Source organism: Balaenoptera borealis (genome assembly GCF_965194805.1).
Source record: "Balaenoptera borealis genome assembly, chromosome: 13".
In the NCBI taxonomy this organism is placed as follows: Eukaryota; Metazoa; Chordata; class Mammalia; order Artiodactyla; family Balaenopteridae; genus Balaenoptera; species Balaenoptera borealis.
The window spans coordinates 1,460,502-1,471,248 of record NC_138870.1 but is presented as its reverse complement, the minus strand read 5'-3'; positions in this window follow the sequence as shown (position 1 = coordinate 1,471,248).

Here is a 10,747-nt window from a genome sequence, read left to right as displayed (position 1 = left end):
ACTGTAAAAAGGGACCAACATCTACCTTCCCAGGCTGTTGTATTAAGAGAGGTCATGAGTTCGAAGGGTTTGGCCCAATGCCTGGTACGGAGTGTGTTAAAGTGTGATAAAGGTGTTATCATCACAATTCCATTTAGCTCATGTCTCAAGCCCCGGGAACATTTACTCACAGCACAGGCCACTAATGACTGTTTTCTGGGCTGGAGCCCTTCCCGAGGCCACGTTCCGAGCTCAGCTCCCCGGCAGCTCTGTGCTTCGCGACATGCCAGGGAGCAGAGCGGCTCTCGCTGGGAGCAGCGGTTCTTGGAGCTGGTCACAGGCTTCACTGTGTGAGAGATTCAGCCCTGCCCGCTGGCGCCAAGGCCACCCACACGGGGCAAGGGGGGAGCAAACAGCGCAGGTGGCCCGCATCCATGAGCGTCACAGCGGGTCCGGCGATGTCAGCACGGAGCCGGTCCAGGTGAAAAAGCGGGCTGGGAGCTGCCAACTGCTAATGGGACAGATCACAGCCTGGCTCCCAGCTGTCCCCCAGGGAGAACACCAGCCAGCCGCTAACCTGGAAGCTGGCCCACAACTCCTGCTCACGTCAGCGAAGCAGCAGGAGCAGCTGATGCAGGCTGAGAACTGGGCTGCTGAGGCAACACTGGTGAACCTGTCCCCACCCCACCCCAGACCTGCTGCCCTGGCCACTCGCCCAGCTCCCTCCTGCCCTTGCCCGTCAGGCCAGCCCTCGCCCAGGGTGCCTCCTGAGGACGGGTTTCCTCCCTGGGAACTTGGGTTGTACCAGCCCTTTGAAGTTATCCTTGCATCTCTGGGAAATGGACTTCAATTGCTCAGAGTAACTTCCGTGTGAGATTCTTTAACCCAATTTCTTTCAGGTCTGAGGCTCTGAATAAAAAGACCACAGATAATAAGGGTAAGAAATCAGGGCACACGACAGAGTATGCTGGTGGTCCGAGTACCAGAGGGACCTCGGCTTTGCACTGGGTTATGTCTAATCTGTGTACACACTTGGGCGCATACATGCACACACACATACACAGAGAGCCTTCGCTTCAGCCCGTGATGGGCTTGACAAAGGTGTGGCTAGGATGAGAAGAAGGAAGTTAAGGCTTTCTTGTATATAAAGTGAGTACAAACATCCCACAGGGATCTGGAAAAGGGAAAACACCGTCACAGAGCAGCTCCTAAGCCCCCGAGGTCTGTGCTTACATCTTACATGCGATACCTGGGGACAGAGACAGAGGAGGGCACCCTGCTCCCAGCCACACAGCTCGTCCAGGGCAGACCTCTGGCTCCCAGCCTTTGGAGACCTGATACCCTCATCCTCCTGGAGCAGCGGCAGATGGGCCGGGAGGGAGGAGAGATGCCCCCGTCATCTCAGCAGCCCAGGAAAGCTCAGCGGGCAGGGCCAGCCCTCCCAGCACTGAACCAAGGCCCGGTCCTCACTGGCCCAGCGTCTGTCTGTCATCCTGCCCTCTTCACTCCCACAGCGAGAATGAAGGGCAGGTGCAAAGGGCGCCGTCGACGAGCATGTGGGCCTCACCGGGGCTCCGCGTGGAAAGGCACAGCAGGCCCTCTGGTGCTCGATCACAGTCACGGCGCCGGCTCCCAGAAATGAAAGGGAAGTGGGCAGGGAGCTGTGGCTGGAGCAGGACGGGTCTGCGAAGCTTCAGCGTACTAGCAACTGAAGCCTCAGAACTCCTTGGAGAGTCTGTCACGATAACACTCCAGCTACCCCACTGCAGAGCGCCCCTAAGGCCCGGAGCCAGCCTGTGGCTTGGGCCACCCCATGGACGGCCCACAGCGAGCCGCTACCCTCGTGGGCAAAGGAGAAGGTCCGGCATCAGTGCCTGCAGGTGTCACTCAGCCCCTGGCCTGGGTGCCAGGGCTCCAGAGGCTAAAAACAGCAAGTCCTTTCCTAGGAGTCCAGGCTGGGAGGGAGACAGACACATAAACAAGAAAGCACAGTCAAGTATTGTGAAGGTTATGGCCAAATTCTATATGGGGCCTAGAGGAGCAAAGGACATGAGGACTATTGGGAAAGGTAAGCAGATGCTGGCTAGCAGCTGGGAGGTGGACTCAGGACTGGCGGGCATTTCAGGGAGAAGGAGCAGGAAGGACGGAGGACCCGCAGTGTGAGGGAGCCAAGCACCGTTGAGGAATTACGGATCCTTGGCTTCAGTGTGAAGTACAAGGAGAAGGGCATGACGGGTAAACTGAGGGGATAGGCAGGGCCAGGTCACAGAGGACCTCGGGGGCCAGGCTGAGCTTGGGCTACATTCCGAGAGAACAGGGACCTCTTGAAAGCAGACATGTAACATGGACAGATTTGCACCATAGAAAAATTACTTTGCAGCAGAACCGATGGGCTGGAGGGGAGAGAAAATGGAAGCAGAGACTGTGTTCCATTCTGGCGATATTGTGAACAAAATGTAGAAGACCTCCCAGCTTACCAAAAACACCAGGTAAAACTGAACAGTTTAAATGCACAGTTAAAAGAGTAAGATGAACCCTTGGGGCCATCCATGAAGAGGAAACTGGAAACTGGAATGGCGAGTGAAGTACATGATGCTTCAGATGTGGGGTTGGTCTGATACAGTGGGGACCAGCCACAAGCAGCTACCTAAATCTGAATGTATTTAAATAAATATCAACTGGGACTTCCCTGGCGGTCCAGTGGTTAGGACTCCGTACTTCCACTGCAGGGGACCCGGGTTCAATCCCTGGTCAAGGAACTAAGATCCTGCATGCTGCATGGTGAGGCCAAAAGTAAATAAATGAATAAATAATAATAATAATAAAATTAAAAATAAATAAATATCATTTGAAATAAGTTAAAATTTCAAATTCAGTTCCTCAGTCTCACTCACCACATTTCAAGTGCTCAGAAGCCCCACGTGACTGGTGGTTACTACACGGAACAGCAGATACAGAGCAATTCCATCACTGTGTCATGTCCTCTCGGGCAGCACTGGTGGATTTAATAGCCAAACAGAAACAGGAGACCTGGCATTCAACCCAAATGAGACAAGAACACAGAGCTGAGCTTCCTACATAAAACCAGGACTCAGTGAAAGGGTGAACAGAAAAATAGATCTCCCACCCAAACAGGAAGACCACAGGCAAATGAATAAGCATTGGCCTAGGTTTGAAGTGGCATAAAAATCTCTCCTGGGAATTCATAACCATTGGACTATACCACCCATAGATTTGAGATTTGCACAATCTCAAGCTGAGAAAGTAACATAAATATTGGTTGTAGGCTGGTAATAACCATGGATATCTAGCAAAAGCAAATACAAAACAGTTCTGGGGGACATACCGTCAAACCAAGACTTAGAGGATTCCCACAGATAAAGCACCAGTAAAAGTCAGTTCACAATACCAGATTGCAAAACGCAGAAGGAAATAACCCATCATGAATGAAAGCCAGTGTATGAAACATATAGCAAGATTAGACCCCCCCAGGAACTTCAGATGATGATGGCTATAATACCTAGGTTTACAATGATTAAGAGCATAAAAAAGAATAAAATACTATGAAAAAGAATAGTGGAGAAAAAAGAAAGAATAAGGCAGGGAAAAGTACATCCAAGAATCACAGTGTGTGGATCTCTGTGAATTTTCTCCCCAGTGAAATAATCATAACTGGTGGAAATTATAAAAAACAACCATTTACACAACATTGTAATTCAACTATACTTCAATAAAAAATAAATTAAAAAAAAACATTTAAAATTTCTTTCTTCTTTTTTTTTTTAATTTGGCTGTGACACACTGTTTGCAGGATCTTAGTTTCCCGACCAGGGATTGAGCCCGGGCCCCCGGCATTGGAAGTGTAGAGTCCTAACCACTGGACCACCAGGGAACTCCCCCATTTAAAACTTCTGAAAATTGTCTTAGGGCATACAGCAAATGGAAAAACGTTTATTCAAGAAATCTGCTAAATCTCATTAAGAACAGTGGGAGTCTGTGGCATTGAAGCCACAACCTGTCCCCTCCCCTCCCCCAGCTCAGTGTGGCAGAAACTCACCTCCAGGTGAGTGTGGCCAAGAAGGGGCCCCTCCTCCCCATCTCTGAGTGTAGGACAATAGTTTCTCTCCGGAGGGGCTGGTCACTGCATTTCTCATCTCCCCTCTCCCTGCCCCACAGCTTCATGTGCAGAAACTCTGTTCCACAAAAGCACAGCTGAGAGGCCTGAGGCTCCCTACCTCCACCCAGTCCCCACTTGTAGACTGGAAGCTCTAATCTAGGTGTGGCAGGCCTTGGTTACCTTGAGCCAATCACCTGTCCCAGCTCACTTGTAGGGTAGAGGTTCTGTGCAGGGAGAGGCAAACTGAGAAGACAAGGGGCTATGACCCCCTCCTCCCATCCCCTTCCAACTCATGGAAAAGATGTATCACTCTAAGAGAAGCAGGTTGCTGTACCCAGGTCCAGAGTGTTGGCATGGAGCTTTTGCCTTGGGTGTAGAAACAGAGGGTTCTGTAGCTCAGGCTAAGGAGACTGGCTCGCTTGGAACAGAGTGCAGGGAAGTTGAAGCCTAAGGGCACTACTGAAAAGAAGGAAGACCTTGGTGGTGAGTCACTTAAAGGAGGCTGGTCGTTCCCTGATGGAACAAGTGAAACAAACCAGCCAGGAGTTTAACAGAGAGACAGCTGAAAAGAAACCAGCTGGGGTCAGAGCAAGCCTCAAAGACTGGTCTTAAGAACTACCCCTGCAAAGGGGCCCAACTTTATCAGATCAGATGTGGAGCAGTTTATGTCCCAGGACATTGTCAAAAATAACAGAGCAATCAGGTAGCAATTAGTGGAGCTTAACAGTTCAGTGTGATACCAGTAGAGGTAGAGCTGCCGAAGGTTAACAAAGAGATTGGGGAAAAGACAGTCAATGAGAACCCAGCTAACACTGTGGCCATCCCAGGGGGCAGGGAGATTTGTGTACACATCAGAGGCTTCACACTACAGGAAAAACAGACCTCACCGAATTCATCCACCCATATCACTAAATAACAAAAAATCAAGTACCAATAACAAAAAATCCTGGCTTGGGGATGGGGGAGGTAAGGGATCACAGTTTCCAGAGTTGCTACAATATATGATCTTAAATGTCCAGTTTTCAACAAAAAATTATGAGACGTAAAGAATTAGGAAGTGTGACCCATACACAAGGAAAGAAATACAAACGATAGAAACTGCTTCTGAGGGGCCCAGATATTGGATTTACCAGACAAGGACTCCAAAGCAGCTATTATAATATATTCAAAGAACTAAAGGAAACCATGTTTAAAGAATTAAAGGAAAGTATGATGACAATGTCCATCAAATAGAGAATGTCTATAAAGAGATAGAAATTATAATAATAAAAAGAAAGAACCAAATGGAAATTTTGGAGTTGAAAAGTACATTAGCTAAAATATAAAACTAATAAGAGGGACTCAACTGTACATTTGAGCTGGCAGAAGAATCAGCCAACTTAAAGATACATTGATAGAAATTAAACACTCTGAAGAACAAAGAAAAAAGAATTAAGAAAAAAAGGAACAGAACCTCAGAGAGAGATGGGACACAACTGACTGCATCAACATACATACGATAGGAGCATCTGAAGGACAGGAGAGAAAAAAGGAGCAGAAAAAAAAGATATTCAGGGAAATAATGTCTGAAAGCTTCCCAAATTTGATGAAAAACATTAATCTACACATCCAAGAAACTCAAAAACTCTGAGCAGGTTAAGTGCAGAGATCCATAGCCAGACACATCACAATCAAAATGTTAAAAGATAAAGACAAAGAGAAAATCTTGAACAGAGCAAGAGAAAAACCACATCACAAACAAGGGAATTCCAAGAAGAGTGACAGTAAACTTCTCATCAGAAAGAGTGGAGCCTAGAAGGCAGAGGGATGACATATTAGAAGTCCTGAAAGGAAAGGTGAAACAAAATTCTTACACCCAGCAAAACTGTCTTTCAAAACTGAAGGTGAAATTAATACATTTCTTGATAAACAAATCTGAGAAACGTTGCTGGCACACCTGCCTTATAAAAAATACTATATAGAAGGAAGTTCTTCAGGCTGGAAACAATAATTCAAATCCACGCACACACACACAAAAACAAAGATTGCCAGTAAAGGTCATTATATAGGTAATTATAGGAAATAATATAAATATGTATTTCTTCTCCTTTCTTATAACTTAGTTAAAAAGCAATACCATCTTTTCATCAAATGGTGCTAGAACAATTGGACATTCACAAGCAAAAAAATGAATCTAGACACAGACCTTACACCCTTCACAAGAATTAACTCAAAATGGATTCCATACCTAAATGTAAAATGCAAAAGTAAATATAAAAGTCCCAAAAGATAACAAGAGAAATAACCTAATTCTTGGGGTTTGGCGATGACTTTTTACGTACAACACCAGAAGGACATGATCTATAAAAGAAAGAATTGGTAAACTAGACTTTATTAAAATTTAAAATGTCTGTTCTGCAAAAGACACTGCCAAGAGAATAAGAAGACAAACCACAGACTGCGAGAAAATGTGTGCAAAAGACACATCTGATAAAGGGCTGTTATCCAAAATATACATAGGATTCTTAAAACTCAACAGTAAGAAAACAAACAACCCAATATTAAAAATGGGCTGAAGAACCTTAACAGACACCTCACCAAAGAAGATATACAGATGGCAAATAAGCATATGAAAAGATGCTCAACATCATTTGTCAGCAGGGAAATGCAAATGAAAACAACAATGAGATACCACTGCACACCTATTAGCATGGCCAAAATCCAGAACACTGACAACACCAAACGCTGGTGAGGATGCAGAACAGGAACTCTCATTCGTTGTCAACGGGAAAGCAGAAAGGTACAGCCACCTTGGAAGACAGTTTGGAGTTTTAACAAAACTAAACATATTCCTTTCCAGCAGTCATGCTCCTTGGTATTTACCCAAAGGGGCTGAAAACTTATGTCCACACAAAAACCTGCACTTGGATATTTATAGCAGCTTTATTCATAATTGCCAAACTTGGAAGCAACCAAGATGCTTGGCTCAGCAGGTGAATTGATTAATAAACTGGGGAACATCCACACAATGGAATACTATTGAGCACTAAAAAGAAATGAGCTCTCAAGCTATGAAAAGACATGAGGAAACTTAAATGCATATTACTAGATGAAAGAAGCCAATCTGAAAAAGGTTACGTACTGTATGATCCCAACTATATGACATTCTGGAAAAGGCAGAACTATGGAGACAGTAAAAAGATCAGTGGGTGCCGGAAGTTAGGAGGGAGGGAGGGATGAATAGGTGAAGCCCAGAGGACTTTGAGGGCAGTGAGAATACCCTGGACCTCAGGTGATGATGATGTGTTAATGCAGGTTCCTTGATGATAACAAATGTACCATCTGGTGGGGAATGCTGATAGCAGGGCTGGGGGGAGCTATGCATATGGGCCGTGGCGGGCGGGTGGTATGTGGGAAATCTCTGTACCTTCCTCTCAATTTTGCTGTGGACATAAAACTGCTATTTTAAAAATTGTCTTAAAAAAAAAAAGCAATCGCATAAAACCATATAATTATAACTGCATTGTTGGAACTTTAATATATAAAAATGTAATATATTTGCCCATAAGAGCACAAAGGAGGTGGGTGGGAGCGAAACTGTAAAAAAGCAAGGATCTGGCATCAGATGGTAACTTGAATCCTCAAAAATGAAGAGAACCAGAAATGGTAAATAAGTTTAGTATGACAAACTTTATAAATATATACTTTCTCTCCCATAGGAGAGTAGACCTCAGCTTCTTTAAGACATAAAATTATATAAAAGTAATCATTATAAGACTGTATTATTGTGTTCTGTAACATACATAGATCTAATATGTGCAACAATAATAGTACTAAAAAGGGAAGAGGGCAACAGAAATATATAGAAACATAGTTTCTATATCTCACTGAAACTAAATTGGTATAAATCATAAACTAAGATGTATATTATTAGCCCTAGAGCAACCGCTAAGAAAATGTTTAAAAAACAGTTTAAAAATCATTAATGGAATTAAATGTTATACTAGAGAAAAAATCTCTTAATACAAAAAAAATGAAGATTTTTTTAAAAAAGAACTTCAGATTTCAAATATATAGTCATTGAAAAAGATTAATAGATGGGGACTTCCCTGGTGGTGCAGTGGTTAAGAATCCGCCTACCAATGCAGGGGACACGGGTTCGAGCCCTGGTCCGGAAAGATCCCACGTGCCGCGGAGCAACTAAGCCCGTGCGCCACAACTACTGAGCCTGCACTCTAGAGCCCGCGAGCCACAACTATTGAGCCCGCGTGCTGCAACTACTGAAGCCCACGCGTCTAGAGCCCGTACTCTGCAACAAGAGAAGCCACCGCAATGAGAAGCCCACACACCGCAACAGAGTAGCCCCCGCTCGACGCAACCAGAGAAAAACCCGCGTGCAGCAATGAAGACCCAACACAGCCATAAATACATAAATAAATAAATAAATAAATAAATAAATAAATAAATAAAAGATGGATTAAGCAGCAGATTAGAGGCAACTAAAGAGACTTAGTAAATGTTATAACATATCTGATGACATTCTCTAGAATGCAGTAGAGAGAGCTAGAGGTTGTAACAAATAAAAAGAAATCAAAAGACAAGGTGGGTGGATTGGGAAGATTCAAAATATGCCTAATGGAAGTTCCAGAAGGAGAAACTTGAAAGAGTGGGGGAAAGATAACAAAGAAATTTTGGCTGAGAATTTTCCAAAGCTGGTGAAAAAACTTCTCCAATCCACAGATTTGAGAATCTCAATGAATCCTAAACAGGATTAATAAAAATAAATATGCTCCCAGATGCTCGGATGTGAAACTGGAGAGCACCTAAAGGAAAAGATCTTAAGAGAAACCAGACAGTAAATCACAACACAACAGTCAGATTGACAGCAGGCTTCTCATCAGAAATAACAGAAGCCAGAGTGCAATGGATGGTAAAAAATAAAGCAAAATATATCAGTAATCACAATAAATGTCCTATTAAATAACAGAGATTATTGGATTAGATTTTTAAAAATTCCCAGCTATATGCTTTTATATAAGAAATATCTCTAAAACAAAAAGACAGATTGAAAGTGAAGGTTGAAGAAAATATGTAGACATATATATATATATATTTTTTTTTAATGCATTTATATAAATAAACCAGGCAAATATTAACTTAAAAAACTGGCATGGCTATATTAACAGTAGGAAAAAAATAAACTTTGGGACTTCCCTGGCAGTCCAGTGGTTAAGACTCCGTGCTCCCAATGCAGGGGGCACGGGTTCAATTTCTGGTCGGGGAACTAAGATCCTGCATGCTGCACAGCGTGGCCAAAAAAGAAAAGAAAAGAAAAAAATAAACTTTATACCCAAGAAAATTATTAGAAATAAAGAATTTCACCATATAGTGATAAAGGAGACAGTATAGTACAGTAGTTAAGGGCACACATGCTAGAGCCAGACTATCTGAGTTCAAATCCTGACTCCACCACTCAGAAGCTGGGTAACCTTGGTCAAGTTACTTAATTTCTCTGTCCTCAATTTTCTCATCTGTAAAATGGGGACAATAATAGCACCTACTTCTTAGAGTTATTATGAGGGATAAGTAAATTAATATACTGAGAGCACTTAGAAAATGCTGGCATGTTGTACTATATAAGTATTTGCTGCTATAAAAGAACCAAGTTCCAGAAAGACAGCAAAATTCTGAACTTGCGTGTACATAATAACATAACTTAAAATATATATAAAGCAAAATGGATAATATTATAATGAGAAATTGGCAAATACCTAATTATAGTGGGGGATGTAAACACATCTCTCAGTAATTAACAGATCAAACAGATAAAACATTGGTAAATACATATACAAGTTTAAACACAAGGTTGATCTAATGGCTGAATGTAGAACTCTACAAAAAATTAGATACCACACACAGTTTACAAATATATGTGCAACATTTATAAAACCTGACCATGTACAGACTATATTCCTTGACCTCAAAGAAATTAGATTAGAACACAGCAACAGAAATATCACCAGTCACTCCCGAAACAGTTGGAAAATTTTAAACATTCTTCCAAATAACTCACACAAAAATTAGAAAATACTTAGAATTAAATGATCATGAAAATACTACTTGACAAAATGAATGAGATACAACCAAAGCAAAACTTGGAGGAAAATTTATAGCCTTAAATGTTTGTTACAAATGCAGAAAGACTACAAATTAATACGCTAAGCATTCAAATTAATAAATTGGAGAAAGAACAAGTAAATTCAATGAAAACATAAAGAAGGAAATATTAAAGATAAAAACAGAAATAATAAAAACTGATGTTTAAATACACAAAGATCTGACATGATTTATTAAGAAAAAAAGGGAGAAAACATACATAAAAGCAATAATAGGAATGAAAAAGATGTCTAACTACAGAAACAGATTTTTAATGTTGAGAATATTATGAACAATGTTACACCACTGTATTTGAAAACTTAGAGAAAAATGGAAAATCCCCTAGAAAAACATGACTTTCCTAAACTAAGTAGAAAAGTCTGAATATACATTTAATTATTAGAGAAACTGAATCAATAATTAAGTCTCCCCTCCAAAATTTACCAGGTTCAGATGGTTTCGTGTGTTCTACCAATATTCAAGGCACTGATAATCCCATTTTAAACGAACTGTTCC